The 18610-nt window shown below is 35.9% G+C and overlaps 1 protein-coding gene and 1 non-coding gene across 5 annotated transcripts in view; one reads left to right on the forward strand and one right to left on the reverse strand.

The window, feature by feature from the left end:
* The window catches only part of CCSER1 (coiled-coil serine rich protein 1), an 877572-nt gene that overhangs the window by 511766 nt on the left and 347196 nt on the right, over nucleotides 1-18610 (reverse strand). The window lies entirely within an intron of this gene.
* On the forward strand, nucleotides 14493-14599 carry LOC123937738. Its single transcript, XR_006817537.1, has one exon. It is a non-coding gene; the product is annotated as a U6 spliceosomal RNA (small nuclear RNA).

Below are 18610 nucleotides of genomic sequence, written 5' to 3' on the forward strand. Positions count from 1 at the left end.
ATAATTTTATTAGGTATTAAATATGATAAAAATGCTCTACAAAAATAATGACAGGTGATTTTATAAATGCAGAAATATGGGCTTTTCTTTAGGCATTTCTACATGTGTGCTCTTATAAAATAAGAGCTTATTATAAAATAAGAGCACACATGTAGAAATGCCTAAAGAAAAGCATATGTTTTGTATGAGCACACATGTAGAAATGCCTAAAGAAAAACCTATGATATTTCTATCTAGTTAATCTGGCCTAGACACAAAAGAAAATGATATACCTCACATGATCAGCTAAGCATAAAGTAATACAGTAATTATGTCTGTGTTAGAGAACAGTTAACATTTCTTCCTTGTCGTGAAACCTGACTTGAATTCCTATCTTGATGGCTTAAAAGGACTAATGCTAAAACAGTATTATGTCAACTATCTTTTTTTTTTAATATGTCTGTCTATGTCAGTGTAAACGTTACTATTTTTCTTCATTTTAGCCCTCCACTACCTCCTTAAATTCCTACTAAAACTAATAATGAAACCCTTTTTTTTAATACAAAGAACAACCAAATATGGTGATAAAAGCAGGCACATTATCCTATCTGCACAGCAGAGTGGCAACTATAAGCAGTAAACTATTGTTTAAACTGTGTATTTCATCCAAATGTACAATAAACTCAAAGAACCAGTACTGAAGCTATCTATAACCTTTAGTAACATAATTGCTCCCAGTGTCTTATACAGAAAATGAAAACTGTGTTGTTCTACAGGATAAATGGAGTATTAGTTCTTAAAGCATCCTACATATCTTGAACACTGTTTCCTGAATTATAAACATTTAGCCTAGTTCCTGAAATATAGTAGATACTCAACAAATGAATGCCATTTGTGAAAAAATAAAAGAATCAATCAATGAAAAAATTGATAAACAGTAATACCCTTAAATACTAGAACCCAGAACCCTAATTTGAAAAATAAATACATCAAATGAATTCTATGAGATTACTGGGAAACAGAGAAATGAAACAGTTTTCAAATCTTCCCAAGTCCTCCCCTAAAACAGGATGGCAAAACCAAAAATCTTTGGACATCTATGACAAATTCCAGTTATAAGCCATTCTATGAACTCCAAAACACTAATTTCTATTAGTGAAGCCCCGGTAGCTAAAAAATCTGTGTGGTATCAGTAATTGTGTAGAAGGAAGCATAGGTAAGGCATCCAATCTCCTCGTGGCCCTGAGAACCCAGCTCATTTACAGATAATTCAAAAGCACAATTAACCAATCAGAGAATAGTAGCTACAACAGGGAGAAAATACTGTTGACTCAATCTGCAGATGAATACTAAGGGACCATGGTAAGGTCAGAAAGGTAGTGGGGTAATCTGGATCATATGAAGCTTTAAAACTAAAATAAATAAAACAAAACAAAAACTAAAGAAACAAACCTAAGCTCCTTTCCGAGACAAAGTCTCACACTAGAAAGGAACTCCTGGGAATATAATTTAAATTGACCTGAACAGAAACAGTAGGGAAAAAATAGGGAAAGGTGAGACAGACACCAGGATGGGAGGGGGGAGATATAGAGGAGGTAGATAGTCAAAAGTACAGACTAATCTTCCTGATCATTTTGTGAAAATAACAAAACCAGAAGATCTATAGCTATCAGGCTGAAAAGTCATCTTAGCCATCTGTGAGAAGGAGAAGAGAATTTTGGTAAAATCTCCTAAGATTCTTTCCAGAAAAAGGAAATAGAAGCAAAGCAACATATCTAGAATCACAGCTTTGCTCAATCATATGCTGTACATAGTTGCTTTCAATCCAAGATGGCAAAGTTGAATAACTGTGACAGAAACCATATATTCCTCGAAGTCTGGAGGTATGTTCTGCATATTACTATTTGGCCCTTTACAGAAAAGTTTTTGCCTTCTCTGGACTAGAAGAAGTCTCTGGACTAGAAGCTCTAACTTTTAAAGACTGAGCAGAAAAGGCTAGCAGGGTAGAAATGAGTATAAAAGCAGACAGAAAAAGTAGGGGAAAAAGCAAGAAAAAGAGGAAAATACTATCATGGAAGAAAGAGATGTTTTAGGATAGCAGATAGGACTAATTGGTTCAAAACATGCCAAGTCTGTATAAAAGGAAGACTGAAATGTACCTGCTGGATTTAAAGATACGAAAATCAAATAGCTGTGGAAAAAAAAAATCCTGTGAGAAAATGGAAAGTGTGAATTCTAACAAAAAGTTTAGCTTTGAAGGATTTTAGATATACAGGGCAATAATTGGAGGGGTAAGCGGTCACATAAGACAAGTAAGCAAACTTTTGATTAATTGTTACATTCTCATAGGAATATGTTTTGTCTTTTCTTTAAGAAATATATATATATATATGTACATATATATACACACATCCTTTTTAAGGAATTTTCTTTTTTTTTTAAGATTTTATTTATTCATTTGACAGAGAGAGATCACAAGTAGACAGAGAGGCAGGCAGAGAGAGAGAGAGGGAAGCAGGCTCGCTGCTGAGCAGAGATCCCGATGCGGGATCCCTCGATCCCAGGACTCTGAGATCATGACCTGAGCCGAAGGCAGCAGCTTAACCCACTGAGCCACCCAGGCGCCCACACACATCCTTTTAAAAACAGATTCTAAGAAGTCAGTTTTTATGTCTTATTGTAAAGGCTTATACTGTCTTATTGTAACCATGACTTCAGTGTAATGTTTTCTGATTCCTATGATACACACTGTTGAAAGCATGCATTCATACTGGGCATGCTGACAGAGTCCTTATTTACTTATTTGAGTAAAATTTAATAAGAAAGAAACTAGACAGCTGATTGTTGAAAGACTCAACTAGAAAAATGATGTCCAGACTGGTTTTTCTTAGAATTTTCAGTGATACTATACAAATACATCATACATTTGAGTACAAAGTAGCTCTCTATTTTTAACTTATTCTCAGCTCCATACCCACAAAGACATCTGCACTATTCTATCTAAATGAATCAAGCATCTAATTATCCTTTAAATAAATTGACATTCAAAGGTACAATGGAAGGTATTTCCTCTCTTCTTACTGGTTAAAAAAGCTCAACAAGTCTGTTGAATGGACTTGTAAATTAAATATGTAGACTCAGAACCACGCAAACTAATAACAAGAAACCTGGTCAATAAGAGTTTCTAATCTCAAAATTAGAAAAGTTTACCAAAAAAAAAAGAAAAAAGAAAAAGAAAAAAGAAAAAAGAAAAAAGAAAAAAAAAAAGGAAGGAAGGAGGAAACCTGCAACCTGCCACATTTGAAACCTACTAAGGATTTTATTAAGTTCAATGAAGAAATCTCCAGGGAAATAAACTACAAGGCAAAACAATTAACAAATTAATAATGAATGTTTATGCGGGAAGACAAAAGGAGAAAATGGCATTTCCTTTGTAGATCTGTTTTTCATTTTCTACTACAACTCTTTGGAAGAAAGAAAAATAATAAAACATAAAACAAAAACTACATTTTTTGGTAGGAATGCAACTCACATAAGACTAATTCATAGAGTTAATCTTTTTAGCAGAATTACAGAGAATAGAAGGCTTGATTAAATTCCCTTCCCTGGGCACCAAGGTGGCTCAGTTGTTAAGCATCTGCCTTCAGCTCAGGTCCTGGGATCCAGCCCCAGAGAGGACTCCCTGCTCAGCAGGAAGCCTGCTTCTCCCTCTCCAACTCCCCTGCTAGTATTCCCTTTCTTGTTCTCTATGTCAAATAAATAAATTAAATCTTTTAAAAATAAATAAATAAATAAATTCCCTTCTCTATGTCCCTACTGTTATAGAGATAATTCTACACAGGAAATTCTAACTATGTATATGTGAGAGGCAAAGTTATAATATCTTATATATATCTATACAATATATGTATTTATTATACACACATATATATACATATATATACACATACATATACACATATATATATGAGAGAGAGTGTGTGTGTGTGTGTGTGTGTGTGTATATATATTTCCCCCCCGCCAAGTATGGCTCTGAGAGTTCCCTGCAGATGAAAACTCTTAAATGGATTAAGGAAAAATACCCTTTCCCTGTTCTGGATACAGCAATATTTCCTAAAAGAAAAAAATGGATCATCATATGGTAGCTTTTAGTATTTTGCTAGTATCGAAAGAACTGTCTTATCTCTACTGAGTCTTAGGGAAGTTTGATAACATAAAGTACAGCTAGCATGAATATTATGAGACCAGAACTCTTAGAAGAGCAGAAACATAACTGACATTTATGTCATATATAAGTCAAATAGCCCCAGAAACATAAACTACAGATACATATATTACAGCCTAAAATCTGGCATTTACTAGACTGTAAAATATTTAAAAGAAAAAAGTTTATATGTATTATGTCTGTTTTTCATCATACCTGAGAGTGACTTACACAAGGCACTTGCTACATATTAATCTACATGAAAAACTGATCACAGATTTAAGAATCAAATGTCTATCTATCAATCTAAATAATAAATAAAAATAAATGTCTATCTATTAAATGCTACAATGTCTATCTGTCCAGTACACAAATCATTATGTTGAGAACAAAAGTACAACACAAAAAGACTGAAAAATCCTTTCTCAACCATTAGCCAATATGAAACTAGGCATGATACATATACCAGTTTCTATTATTGACTGTAATATAAGTAAAATCTTGCCTAAATATTGAAAAAAATGTTATAAGAAATGCAAATTCGACATTTTAAAACACTGCAGAAGTATGCAGAAAAGGAGAGGTAGTTTAAATGCATTCAAAAATTTGGATGAGGACACCTGGATGGCTCAGTGGGTTAAGCCTCTGCCTTCTGAATATTTAGAGAAGGCATGCTGGAGCAGGAGTAAGCAAAGGAATCCATACGCTAGCACTAAGCTAGCACTTTTATGTAAGTTATCCCCTCTGATTATAATTACTTTATGAAGTATTATAATACTATGAATGGGGATCTGAAAATCAGATTAGTTGACTTGGTTATTTTTTTTCCTCTCTCTAAAACTAATGCTTTCCTATGACAAAGGGTGGTTGTTTCTAAGTAATAAATGCTTACTAAAATGAAGTCAGCATCTGTGTAGAAGTGATAGAAAAAAAGCGGTGGAAATATGAATGAGAGTCACTTTAAATGCATCTTAATTCATACATCACCTCTGTTATAATAAACTACCTTGTTTTCCCTGATGATATGGTTTTCAATCTTTTAAATGGGGCTAACCCATGCAACTAAAACCTTCTTTAAAATGGATTTTGTCATGCAGTTACCACAAATACGGTTTTACTACCTAATGGGAAGAAAATTAATTCAATCCCCAAACTACATCTATGAAGAGTTTTGGTAGTTATTTCCAACAACTCATTCCTTATAACAGAGCATTTAATTTATTAACAGAGACTAGAGAGTAGGTGTTTGAAATGTACAGTTGAAAACAAGCCTTGACATTTAAATCGCATCACATAAAAATATGAAATCCATTATTTTCTATTAGGATATTAACAATAGCACTTTAAACTTCTTTGGCAATGATTATACTTTCATAATCAGTCCATTAACCACAAGATAACTGTTATGAACTCAAATATGTGTCCATAATGACCTAGAAGTACTTCCATTGAGGCACCTGTCTATACTTGGGAGGAGGAAGTACCTTTCAATTTGTAATAACACCATGACTATAATAAGTCCTGAGTAGGAAATATTGATGAACACATAATTTTGTCATGATTTGAGGTGTTAGGATAGAAAACTCTGTAATCTTACCATTCCATAGTCTGCAAGCAGTTCTGGATACAGCATTTTTGCCATTTGAAAATCAATTATACATTCTTTTTTTTTTTTTTAAAGATTTTATTTATTTATTTATTTGACAGAAATCACAAGCAGGCAGAGAGGCAAGCAGAGAGAGAGGAAGGGAAGCAGGCTCCCCGCTGAGCAGAGAACCTGATGTGGGGCTCGATCCCAGGACCCTGAGATTATGACCTGAGCCGAAGGCAGAGGTTTAACCCACTGAGCCACCCAGGCACCCCTCAATTATACATTCTTAATACCATATTTACATTGTAAACTTATAAAGACTAAAAATGTATATTAAGAAATATAAGTAGGGTGTCTTTCTATTTGTCTGCATACTTTATGACATTAGGTCAGACACGTTTACATAGACAGTATTTGAATCATTTTTTACCATTAAATACCACATATACGTACTAAGGGAGGATAAGCAGTAGAATTATTTTTTGAAATATTTGCTCAGAGGCAAGGATAGAGTTTGTATTTTAGATTTGTGGTTAAACCACTTTAATCTACTCATTTTTAAGTTTATAATAGATTTTTTTCTTTCCTTTTTTTTTCCTTTTTTGATTGAAGTTACACTTCAGAAATAACTTTTAAATTCTCTATAGTCATTCTACTGTCTATGTGCCAGCCACTCTTCTAGATCTTGATGATAATAGCTTTAAAGAAAACAGTCTTCAATTTCATGATGCCTTACAGCAAATCAAGCATGGAATATAACACAAGTATATAAATACATTTTAAAATAGCTTTTTTGTTCTAATGTTGTTGTTAACAAAACTATTATCTAGGGGCACCTGAGTGGCTCAGTCAGTTAAACATCTGCCTTTAACTCAGGTCATGATCCCAGGGTTCTGGGATCGAGTCCTGCATCTGGCTCTCTGCTCGGTGGGGGTGTGCTTCTCCCTCTCCTTTCACCACTCCCCCCTGGCTTGTGCTCTCTCTTTCTCTTACTCACTCTCTCTCTCTCTCAAATAAATAAATAAAATCTTAAAAATATATAAACAAAACTGTTATCTAGCAAAAAATCCAAGATGGTATAGTTGATTAACAGTAAGTTAACAGTCTAATAATTTAGAACTTCTTAGAATTTGATCATGTTGATACAAGTTAAAACTTGACATTTATAATGTATTATCCCCAAAACAAGTATTACAGATGAAAGGATAAAATACAATATGATGTTTACAAAGTGGCATCAATTAATTAATGAGATATTTTCAAAGTGTTGTTAATACATTATACTCTGAAGTTTATTGCAAATTCTTAATTTCTAAATAAGCTTATTTTACCATATAACATTGAGTAAAATAATCTGACTCCACTAGTGATACTTGATGCTAGTTTTTGGCTTTGCCAGAATCAGACTTAAACATTAGTTTTGATAGTGTGATGCTTCTGATAGCACTTTTATAAACCATAGCATACATTGAGGAGTTACTACTCCTCAATTAATGCTTTAGGATTAATGCTTTAGGAGTAAAAGAAATTTACATTTCATTAATGTTAAATTATTTCAGAACATCTTTGTTCTGCCAATAATAGATCCAAGAAAGTTAAAATCATCCTAACTCAGCTGTTTAAAAACTAAATTTTCTTTGAAGTGAAGACTGTACATTGATTTGTTTTAAAATGTATGGTGCAGTGGTTATGGCATAAACTCTAAAATTATATCCTTTTTGGTATGAATTTCTGTTCAGGTTTGAGCATCTGAAAGCTCCATTTTCCTCTAATGTCAGATGAGATGTTAATACTGCTTATGTCATAGGTTAAGCTAATATTACATGAGAGAACCTATGGTAACCTTGTGATAACAGTGCTGGGCACAAAATTAGCCTTTAATAAATTCTATTATTTTTAAGTTGTTTTTTATTATCCTATAATATTAACATTAATATTTAGTTGTTTTAATTATATGATAATTATTTGAAAAAATATTGTGAAAATAGGTATCATTTTTCCATATGAAATTTACATAAATAAATCAGTTTCAGATTATATTATGCAGATAGCATGGAATCTTCTGTCGCCTAAAAGGGCTTATGTGTGTTAATGTCTTCATAACCTTAGTAGGTTCTCAGTTGGTTTTACTGATATTTTCATTGTATATTATATTTCCAGCTTCTGGCTCACTTCCTTACTAAACATCAAGATCCTTCAGGACCATGTCTTGTTTATGATAGAATTCCCAACACCTAGCATATTTCCTCTTACATATGAATGAATTAATAAGAGACTCCTCATTAAAACATTAAAAGAAAGCCTTTTTCCTTAATGGTGGATCAGATGTGTCATGGTCTTTTATGAAGGATACTGATCACTGTATCTTAACACTTGAGAACAAAAGAAGTAAGACACAAATGGTCTAAAGGTAATATTTATTAAAATAGGTGAGTAAAAATGTGTGATTTTTACCTTATGGGAAGAGGAATATGAAGCATGAAAGCTAGTTTTAGCATAATAATTTGTAATCATTGCCATCATTTAAAAATCTGAAAAGCACTATTTCATTTAATAGACTTAACTCAGGTGAAAAACAAAAGTTCAGTTTCCTCTCTGATTCTCTTTGCTTTTAAAAGAAAATAAATTGTTCTTCTGTAGTTTCCAATGTGTTGCTATCAATATCTAACATATATGAATGTATACTTGTATCAATAACAGACTTAAGAACCATCTTTACTGAAAAAAAAAAATGACCTATACTACTACTAATGAAAAAGGAAAGATTGATGAAAGGACCAGTTGAGAAGAATATGGTTATGATAATGCTTGTCTTTGCTAGTAAGAGCACTGAGGAATATTATGAGTTTACAAAATAAGCCTAGTGAAAAGGGAATTTGGCACAATTCGTGCGATGGGAAAGTACATACTTACCTTAATTTTCACTCTTGTTCACCACCCATAAACTTTTTGCCCTCAAGAACAGGATGAGCCCTCTGAAACATTAACTGTCTACTGGAGAGCACATGTATGAATAGCTTATTGCAGCAAGGGAAATGAAATGGTAACTATAAAACTAAATTGTAGTCATGAAAAGCAAGTAGATGGAAACTCATTCCTCTCTGCAGGTTAGAGATAGAAGCACTGCAGGATTCATTTTTTAGACCAAACAGTCTTTTCTTTCTTTGAGTACAGTGGGGGGAAACAAACAAACAAACAACTCATGGACTTATTTTCTGTATGTTCTCTTTTGCAAATATTATTTTTCTCTTCACATATGAATTTTGGCCTTTCTGAAACAGGAGTCGTTAACTTAAGCCTAAGAGAATGTTGGCCAAACAGTATTTGAAGTAGAAATCACTCCTTATTTCTTGAAATTTTCTTCTATTCAGAATATCAGGCCAACCTGATTGGTTACTCCTTTTCAGTCATTTTCATTGACCCCTTTTCTCGTTTCCTTCCTTCAGTGTTAATTCTCTATAATGGAACTTTATTTTTTTTTTTTTAACTCTACTTTCTGAATGTTCTTCCTGTTGACTCATCATTTTTCTTTTTTTTTTTTTTTAGTTTAAATCCTCTAGTGAAAACCCCAAATGGTTCCATTTTCTATCATTGATGATCAGAACCTTATTTCTAGTTTTCTACACATACAAACCTGCACTGATTTTTGCTTACTTTCTTACACTTCGTCTTGCTTCTATATTCCCAGTTGTGGTAAATAACATCATCATCTAACCAATCTCCCAAACTAAAAATTCTTGTTATGCAGGTCTCTTTGTTACTCCCACATCTTAGTCTATACATTACCAACTCCTGTAGATTCTAATACAGAATTTCCTTTCTAGTCAGAGCTTATGTGTCAGAGCTTCAGGTCATGCATTCATCATTTTCCTCCCATGTTATTGATCTGTCTCTTAACTGAGCTTTTTTCTCCACTAGTACAGATTTTGTTTTTCTCCACTAGTACAGATAATGAGTCCGGTATCAGTTATCTACTGAAATCCAGTTTGGTTCTGTTACTCTTTGCTACGCTCTCTCCACGTGGTTCTATTAACCATAGTCCTAAGTCTAAACCCCACCATACTTCTAAGTCTAGACCTGAACTTTGTCCCCAGCCTCAGTTATAACCGTTTCCCTCCAAGGATGCCATAGCCTATGCTTCTATATAGGAATTTCTCCCCCATTTTCTTAGCCTGCCATCTCAGTCTTTACCATTACTTTTTCTTCTGTATGAAATGTTTTTCTTTCTGAGATGCCTGGTAAACTCCTATACATTCTTTAAGACTCAGCATAAATATCACCCCTTTGTGAAGACTTTCCTCACTTCCCAATTCATGCTCCATTATAGAATGTAACACCATATTATATTTTTTGTTTATAAATATTCCCTTATAAGAAAATAACTTTTCTGATTATGGGAATTATATTTTTATGTTTTCTGTATATGATATAACACAGTGTAATATAATTTTAAAGTCGGCATCACTTAAATATGAATTGAGGGGTTATGTTCTATTACTACCTTAAACAAAGTCTGTTAGTTGGAGTGGGTTTACAATCTCTATGATATTATTGGCTGCCTGTTTTAATATACTCTAATTTTAAATCCTGTAATAAGTTAGCCCTCACCTTTAGCTTTATTCCTGCCCTATGCTTGATAGTCAACCTGTCGTTAGATTAGGAACATTATAAGGATCTCGGAGTCAAAATATATTGGTTTGGAGTTGACAATGGCAGACTCTAATAATTATTACTGCTATTGTAATCCAAGTACTTTATTAAATAGTTTAAGTATTTACCCAGTAATTCTTTAAATAGTACTATGAAATGACCAATATACTCATTTTATTAATTAAGAAAATGAGAATTGAATAAATGGTTTAAGTTTATGTGTTAGTAACTGACAGAGCTGGGAACCAGACTCATATATCACTCTGACAACAAATTCATCACCACTTTCAAACTGTTTCTGCTTCTGTTGTGACTCAATACATACTTAAATTAATGGGGCTCATGCTTTCTTTTTCTTTTCCAGTTTTATTATATTTTTAGTCATCCTCTTATAATTATAGTTGATTTGCTGTCCAATAAAGGATGATATTTTCACATCTCTGACATGCAATCAATGTTACAACATATATACAGTTGTTTGTGTGTGTGTGTATGTATGTGGATATATATATAAATTTAAGAAATAGTATAGGACTCAAGAATATTTTTATTGCTTTTATTTTTTGGATTTTTTTTGGATATTTATGTTTTGGATGTGTTTTGAATATTTATTTTTTGGATGATATTTAGAGGTAAAATAGGAAGATTACTGAATTCTGGGATTAAGGAACTTTAAGTTCCAGGTTTGGTTCTACTTCTGCTAGCAGTTTAACCTTGGACAAGTAAGTTTCATCATCTGGATGAAAGAGGACAATTTTCATAATTCCCCAAATCCTAAATTATAATGGATCAGCAAAGTCTAAAGGCCTTTCAAAATATTTGTAGAAGAATCAGGAAAAAAAGGGGGGTCAAGATGGCGGGGAAGTAGGAGGAGGCGCCGTTTCAACCTGTACCCTAAAGTGAGCTGATTACCTACCAAAGAACTCTGAGCACCCATGAAATCAGCCTGAGATCAGAATTATACACGTCTGGATCTCTACAGGAGCAAAAGACGCCAGTGGCAGGTAAAGCAGAGTGGGAACGACGGACTGATATTGGAAGATAAACAAAAGGGGGAGGGAGCCACCAGAGATGACCGATTGGAAAGTAATACCGCAATACGAGAGTGCCCTGTGTCTGGGGACCAGCATTAGCTTGGAGTCTGGTTGAAAGCACTCAAAAAAAAAAAAAAAAAAAAAGCGAAAGATCGAAGATCGTGGGGGGATATTGTGGGAATCAGGGCGGTTAGGGACAGGGGACCCAGAACAGCCTCCCCAGGTGCTGAGCCAGAGAGAGTGCGACGGAGAAACCAGGTCTTGGTCCCTGAGCCGCCAGTGCACCTGAGAATGCATGGGGTCCGGCTCCCGAGAGGGGCTGGGAGCCTGACCAGACGGCATTCCCGAAATGCGCATGTCCCACACCCTCTCCTGGGAGAGGTGCTCACAGGTGCTACCCTGGAGCTCTGGTATCCTGAAAAACCAGGCATTCCCAGCCTGGGCCAGCGGGAAAATCTCAGTGTGTGATCGCTGTCTGGAACCTCTCTGGTGGTCTGGAGCTGCCCACACAGCCGCCGCTGCCGTGGTTTTGGGTACAAGGAGGAGATCCTGCATCCCCAGGGACCGTGACTCAGAACCGACTCTGCCAGCAGCTCTGCAGAGCATTCTGAGGCTTCTCTCTGAGAGGAAGGTCTGGGTGCAGTTTGCTCTCCTCTAAACCTCCAAAAACCATCAAAAGCTGTCAAGATGAGAGAAAACAGATGCAAGAACATAAAAACCTCCAGAGAACAAAAGCCTGAAAAAATAAAATGGTTTCCTCAGAGCCCACCCCCTTGAGGGGGGCAGGAGGACCTAACTCAGGGAACATCATTGTCTGAAAACCCACGTGGCAGGCCCCTCCCCCAGAAAACCAACCAGGAAGGAAGGAAAAAAAAGAAAAAGATGACAAGAGAACAACCATCACTACTTCATAAACACAACTTTTATTTTTAACTCTTTACCAATATTTTGGTTCTTTTTTTTATACATATAATTTTTTTAACCTATTTACCATCACAGTGAGATGTCCAGTACATCAAATTCCTTAATAACCTTCTAACCTGAACTTTTTGTTACTACACCCATGTTTCTCTTTTGCTTTTCTATTTTTTTAATTTTTTTAAATCTTAATTTAGTTTAGTCTAGTTTATTCTTTTTTAATTTTTATTTTCTAATATACATATAGAGTTAAACTTCAAGGTAATCCCCTTTCCCCAATCAATGCTACCCCTATAGGTAAACCGATTTTTAATCCCCCTTTATCTTAGGAAAGTTGAGTCCCTTAACAAAGACATCAAGATACATCCAGGAAGAATCAAAATAACCTTCCTCGCCCACACTGAGGTTCTTCCTTTTTTATTTTACTTTTTTGCTTTTATATATATATATTTTTTTTCTCTTCTCATATACTTTTATCAGTCTTTTTGTTTGTCTGTTTTTGTTTGTATACTTCATAAATCTTATCTTGGGGCCCATTTGGGCTGAGCCTTCTCTTTTATCTTCCCTTTTTTTCCTGTCTCTCTCTCTCTCTCTTTTTTTTTTCTTTTTTCTTTTCTTTTCTTTCTTTCTTTTTTTTTTTTTTTGTCTCTTTCTTCTCTATTTTTTTTTTCTTTTCTTTTTTCTCTCATTTGGGTGGGGAATCCTGATTGCACAGAAGCGTTCCAGGGTGCACCTTGACTGCACCACAATGGATACATCCAGCTGCATCTGTTCAGTCATCTCTTACCAAAATGACTAGGAGGAGGAATGCCCAACAGAAGAAAAATACAGAGGATGGACCTTCTGCAACAGAGCTAATGGCTATCGACACAGACAATATGTCGGAAAAGGAATTCAGGCTAACAATTATCCAGGCAATAGTTAGGTTGGAGAAAGCCACGGATGACCAAACAGAATTGATTAGGGCAGAACTGAAAGCCACCAGGGATGATGTTCACAATGTTAGGGCAGAACTGAAAGCCACCAGGGATGATGTTCAAAATGCTCTCAATGAGTTCCAATCTAATCTAAATTCTCTCAAAGCTAGGGTAACTGAGACAGAAGATAGAATTAGTGATCTGGAGGACAAACAGATAGAGAGAAAGGATCAGGAGGAAGCCTGGAACAAACAGCTCAGAAGCCACGAAAACAGAATCAGGGAAATAAATGATGCCATGAAATGTTCCAACGTCAGAATTATTGGAATCCCTGAAGGGGAGGAAAAAGAAAGAAGTCTAGAAGATATAGTGGAACAAGTTGTCTATGAAAATTTTCCCAATCTCACGAATGGAAACAACGTTCATGTACTAGACGCAGAGCGGTTTCCTCACAAGATCTGAGATTCTCGAAAGTCCTCATGACACCTAATAGTTAGAATGAAGAATTATGCTTCTAGACAGACCCTCTTAAAAGCAGTTAGGACAAAGAGGCTCCTTACATACAGAGGAAAGCCCATTAGAATAACGTCAGACCTGTCCACAGAGACCTGGCAAGCCAGGAAGGGCTGGCAAAATATATTCAGAGTACTAAATGAGAAGAACATGCAGCCAAGAATACTTTATCCTGCAAGACTGATATTCAAAATGGATGGAGAGATAAAGAGTTTCCAAGACCGGCAAGGCTTAAAAGACTATGCAACCACCAAGCCTACACTGCAAGAAATATTAAGAGGGGCCCTATAAATGAGAAAAAAATCCTAAGAATATCATTGAACAGAAATATAGAGACAATCTACAGACAGAAAGACTTCAAAGGTAACAAGATGTCAATCACAACCTATCTATCAATAATCACTCTCAATGTGAACGGCCTAAATGCGCCCATAAAATGACACAGGGTTGCAGATTGGATAAAAAGACAGGACCCATCCATATATTGTCTACAAGAGACCCATTTTGAACCTAAGGATACACACAGACTGAAAGTGAAGGGATGGAGAAGCATCTTTCACGCCAATGGGCCTCAGAAGAAGGCCAGGGTAGCGATTCTCTTATCAGATAAATTAGATTTTAAACTAAAGACTGTAGTCAGAGATGCAGAAGGATACTACATAATTCTTAAAGGGACTATCCACCAAGTGCTCGCTTCGGCAGCACATATACTAAAATTGGAACGATACAGAGAAGATTAGCATGGCCCCTGCGCAAGGATGACATGCAAATTCATGAAGCGTTCCCTATTTTTCATGATCTCAGGGTCCTGGGATCAAGCCCTGTGTCAGGCTCTCTGCTCAGTGGAGCCTACTTGTGATCTCTATCTGTCGAATAAATAAAATCTTAAAAAAAAAAAAGGGACTATACACCAAGATGATCTAACAATTGTAAATATCTGTGCCCCCAATATGGGAGCAGCCAATTATATAAGAAAACTATTAATCAAGATAAGGAGTCACACTGATATGAATGCATTGATAGTAGGAGATCTTAATACGCCTCTCTCAGTAATAGACAGATCATCGAAGCAGAAAATTAATAAAGAAATAAGAGCATTGAATGAAACATTGGACCAGATGGACCTCATAGACATATACAGAACATTGCACCCTAAAACAACAGAATACTCATTCTTCTCAAGTGCACATGGAACCTTCTCCAGAATAGACCACATACTGGGTCACAAAGCAGGACTCAACCGATACCAAAAGACTGACATTATTCCCTGCATATTGTCAGATCAAAATGCTTTGAAACTGGAGCTCAATCACAAGGAAAAGTTCGGAAGGAACTCAAACACCTGGAAGGTAAAGACCGCCTTGCTTAAGAATGCTTGGATGAACCAGCAGATCAAAGAAGAACTTAAACAATTCATGGAAACCAATGAGAATGAAGACACTTTGGTCCAAAACCTATGGGATACAGCAAAGGTGTTTCTAAGGGGAAAATACATAGCCATCCAAGCCTCCCTCAAAAAAATTGAAAAATCCGGAATACACCAGCTGTCTCTACACCTTAAAGAACTGGAGAATCAACAATAAATCAAACCAACTCCACATGCAAGAAGGGAAATAGTCAAGATTAGAGCAGAGATCAATGAGGTAGACACCAGAGATACAGTAGAACGTATCAATGAAACTAGAAGCTAGTTTTCTGAAAGAATCAATAAGATCGATAAACCATTGGCCACACTAATCCAAAAGAAAAGAGGGACAGCCCAAATTAATAAAATTATGAATGAAAAGGGAGAGATCACAACTAACACCAAGGAAATAGAAACAATCATCAGAAATTATTACCAACAGTTAAATGCCAATAAACTAAGCAACCTAGATGAAATGGATGCATTCCTGGAAAACTATAAACTCCCAAAATTGAACCAGGAAGAAATTGACAACCTGAATAGACCGATATCTAGTAACGAGATTGAAGCAGTGATCAAAAACCTCCCAAAAAACAAGAGCCCAGGACCTGATGGATTCCCTGGGGAATTCTACCAAACTTTCAAAGAAGAAATAACACCAATTCTCCTGAAGCTGTTTCAAAAAAATTGAAGCAGAAGGAGAAGCCTGCATTACCCTGATCCCCAAACCAGGCAAAGACCCTACCAAAAAGGAGAATTTCAGACCAGTATGACTGATGAATATGGATGCTAAGATTCTCAACAAGATCCTAGCAAACAAGATCCAGCAACACATTAAAAAGATTATCCACCATGACCAGGTGGGATTCATCCCTGGGTTGCAAGGATGGTTCAACATTTGCAAATCAATCAATGTGATAGAACAAATCAATAAGAGAAGAGAGAAGAACCACATGGTACTCTCAATTGGTGCAGAAAAAGCATTTGACAACATCCAGGATCCGTTCCTGATTAAATCACTTCAAAGTATCGGTAGAGAGGGAACATTCCTGAACTTCGTAAAATCTATCTATGAAAGACCCACAGCAAATATCATCCTCAATGGGAAAAAGCTTGCAGCCTTCCCGTTGAGATCAGGAACACAAGGATGCCCACTCTCACCACTCTTGTTCAACAGAGTATTAGAAGTCCTAGCAACAGCAATCAGACAACAAAGAGAAATAAAAGGTATCCAAATTGGCAATGAAGAAGTCAAACTCTCTCTCTTCGCAGATGACATGATTCTTTATATGGAAAACCCCAAAGAATCCACCCCCAAACTACTAGGACTCATACAGCAATTCAGTAACGTGGCAGGATACAAAGTCAATGTACAGAAATAAGTGGCTTTCTTATACACTAACAATGAAAATACAGAAAGGCAAATTAGAGAATCGATTCCATTTACTATAGCACCAAGAACCATAAGATACCTGGGAATAAACCTAACCAAAGAGGTAAAGGATCCGTACTCGAGGAACTACAGAACACTCATGAAAGAAATTGAACAAGACACAAAAAGATGGAAGACCATTCCACGCTCTTGGATCAGAAGAATAAACATTGTTAAAATGTCTATACTGCCTAGAGCAATCTATTCTTTTAATGCCGTTCTGATCAAAATTCCACTGGTATTTTTCAAAGAGCTGGAGCAAATAATCCTAAAATTTGTATGGAATCAGAAGAGACCCCGAATTGCTAAGGAAATGTTGAAAAACAAAAACAAAACTAGCGGCATCACATCTGACTTCAAGCTTTACTACAAAGCTGTGATCACCAAGACAGCGTGGTACTGGCATAAAAGCAGACACATAGACCAGTGGAACAGAGTAGAGAGCCCAGATATGGACCCTCAACTATATGGTCAAATAACCTTCGATAAAACAGGAAAAAATATACAATGGAAAAAAGACAGTCTCTTCAATAAGTGGTGCTGGGAAAACTGAACAGCTATATGTAGAAGAATGAAACTCGACCATTCTCTTACACCGTACACAAAGATAAACTCAAAATGGATAAAAGACCTCAATGTGAGACAGGAATCCATCAGAATCCTAGAGGAGAACATAGGCAGTAACCTCTTCGATATTAGCCACAGCAACTTCTTTCAAGATATGTCCCCAAAGGCCAAGGAAACAAAAGCAAAAATGAACTTTTGGGACTTCATCAAGATCAAAAGCTTCTGCACAGCAAAGGAAATAGTCAACAAAACAAAAAGGCAACCCACGGAATGGGGGAAGATATTTGCAAATGACAGTACAGACAAAAGATTGATATCCAGGATCTATAAAGAACTTCTCAAACTCAACACACACAAAACAGATAATCATATCAAAAAATGGGCAGAAGATATGAACAGACACTTCTCCAATGAGGACATACAAATGGCTATCAGACACATGAAAAAATGCTCATCACCACTAGCCATCAGGGAGATTCAAATTAAAACCTCATTGAGATATCACCTTACACCAGTTAGAATGGCCAAAATTAGCAAGACAGGAAACAACGTGTGTTGGAGAGGTTGTGGAGAAAGGGGAACCCTCTTATACTGTTGGTGGGAATGCAAGTTAGTGCAGCCACTTTGGAGAACAGTGTGGAGATTCCTGAAGAAATTAAAAATAGAGCTTCCCTATGACCCTGCAATTGCACTGTTGGGTATTTACCCCAAAGATACAGATGTAGGGAAAAGAAGAGCCATCTGTACCCCAACGTTTACAGCAGCAATGGCCACAGTCACCAAACTATGGAAAGAACCAAGATGCCCTTCAACGGACGAATGGATAAGGAAGATGTGGTCCATATACACAATGGAGTATTATGCCTCCATCAGAAAGGATGAATAGCCAACTTTTGTAGCAATATGGACGGGACTGGAAGAGATTATGCTGAGCAAAATAAGTCAAGCCGAAAGAATCAAGTATCATATGGTTTTACTTATTTGTGGAGCATAACAAAGAATATGGAGGACACGGGGAAATGGAGAGGAGAAGGGAGTTGAGGGAAACTGGAAGGGGAGGTGAACCATGAGAGACTATGGACTCTGAAAAACAACATGAGGGTTTTGAAGGGGTGGGGGGTGAGAGGTTGGGGAACCAGGTGGAGGGTAATAGAGAGGGTACGTATTGCATGGAGCACTGGGTGTGTTGCAAAAACAATAATTACTGTTACGCTGAAAATAAATAAATAAATTTAATTAAAAAAAAGAAGAATCAGGAAAAAAAGGAAGTATCTCAAAAATCACTATAAAATGCTAGGGGTAATCATTACATACCTGTAATCACAAAATCATAATGTATACAGTGTTAAGCTAAAGCTGTCACTATCTGAATAGCATGGTCCATGCTTATGAAGCTGAAA

The sequence above is a fragment of the Meles meles genome, chromosome 2 (assembly GCF_922984935.1).
Source record: "Meles meles chromosome 2, mMelMel3.1 paternal haplotype, whole genome shotgun sequence".
In the NCBI taxonomy this organism is placed as follows: Eukaryota; Metazoa; Chordata; class Mammalia; order Carnivora; family Mustelidae; genus Meles; species Meles meles.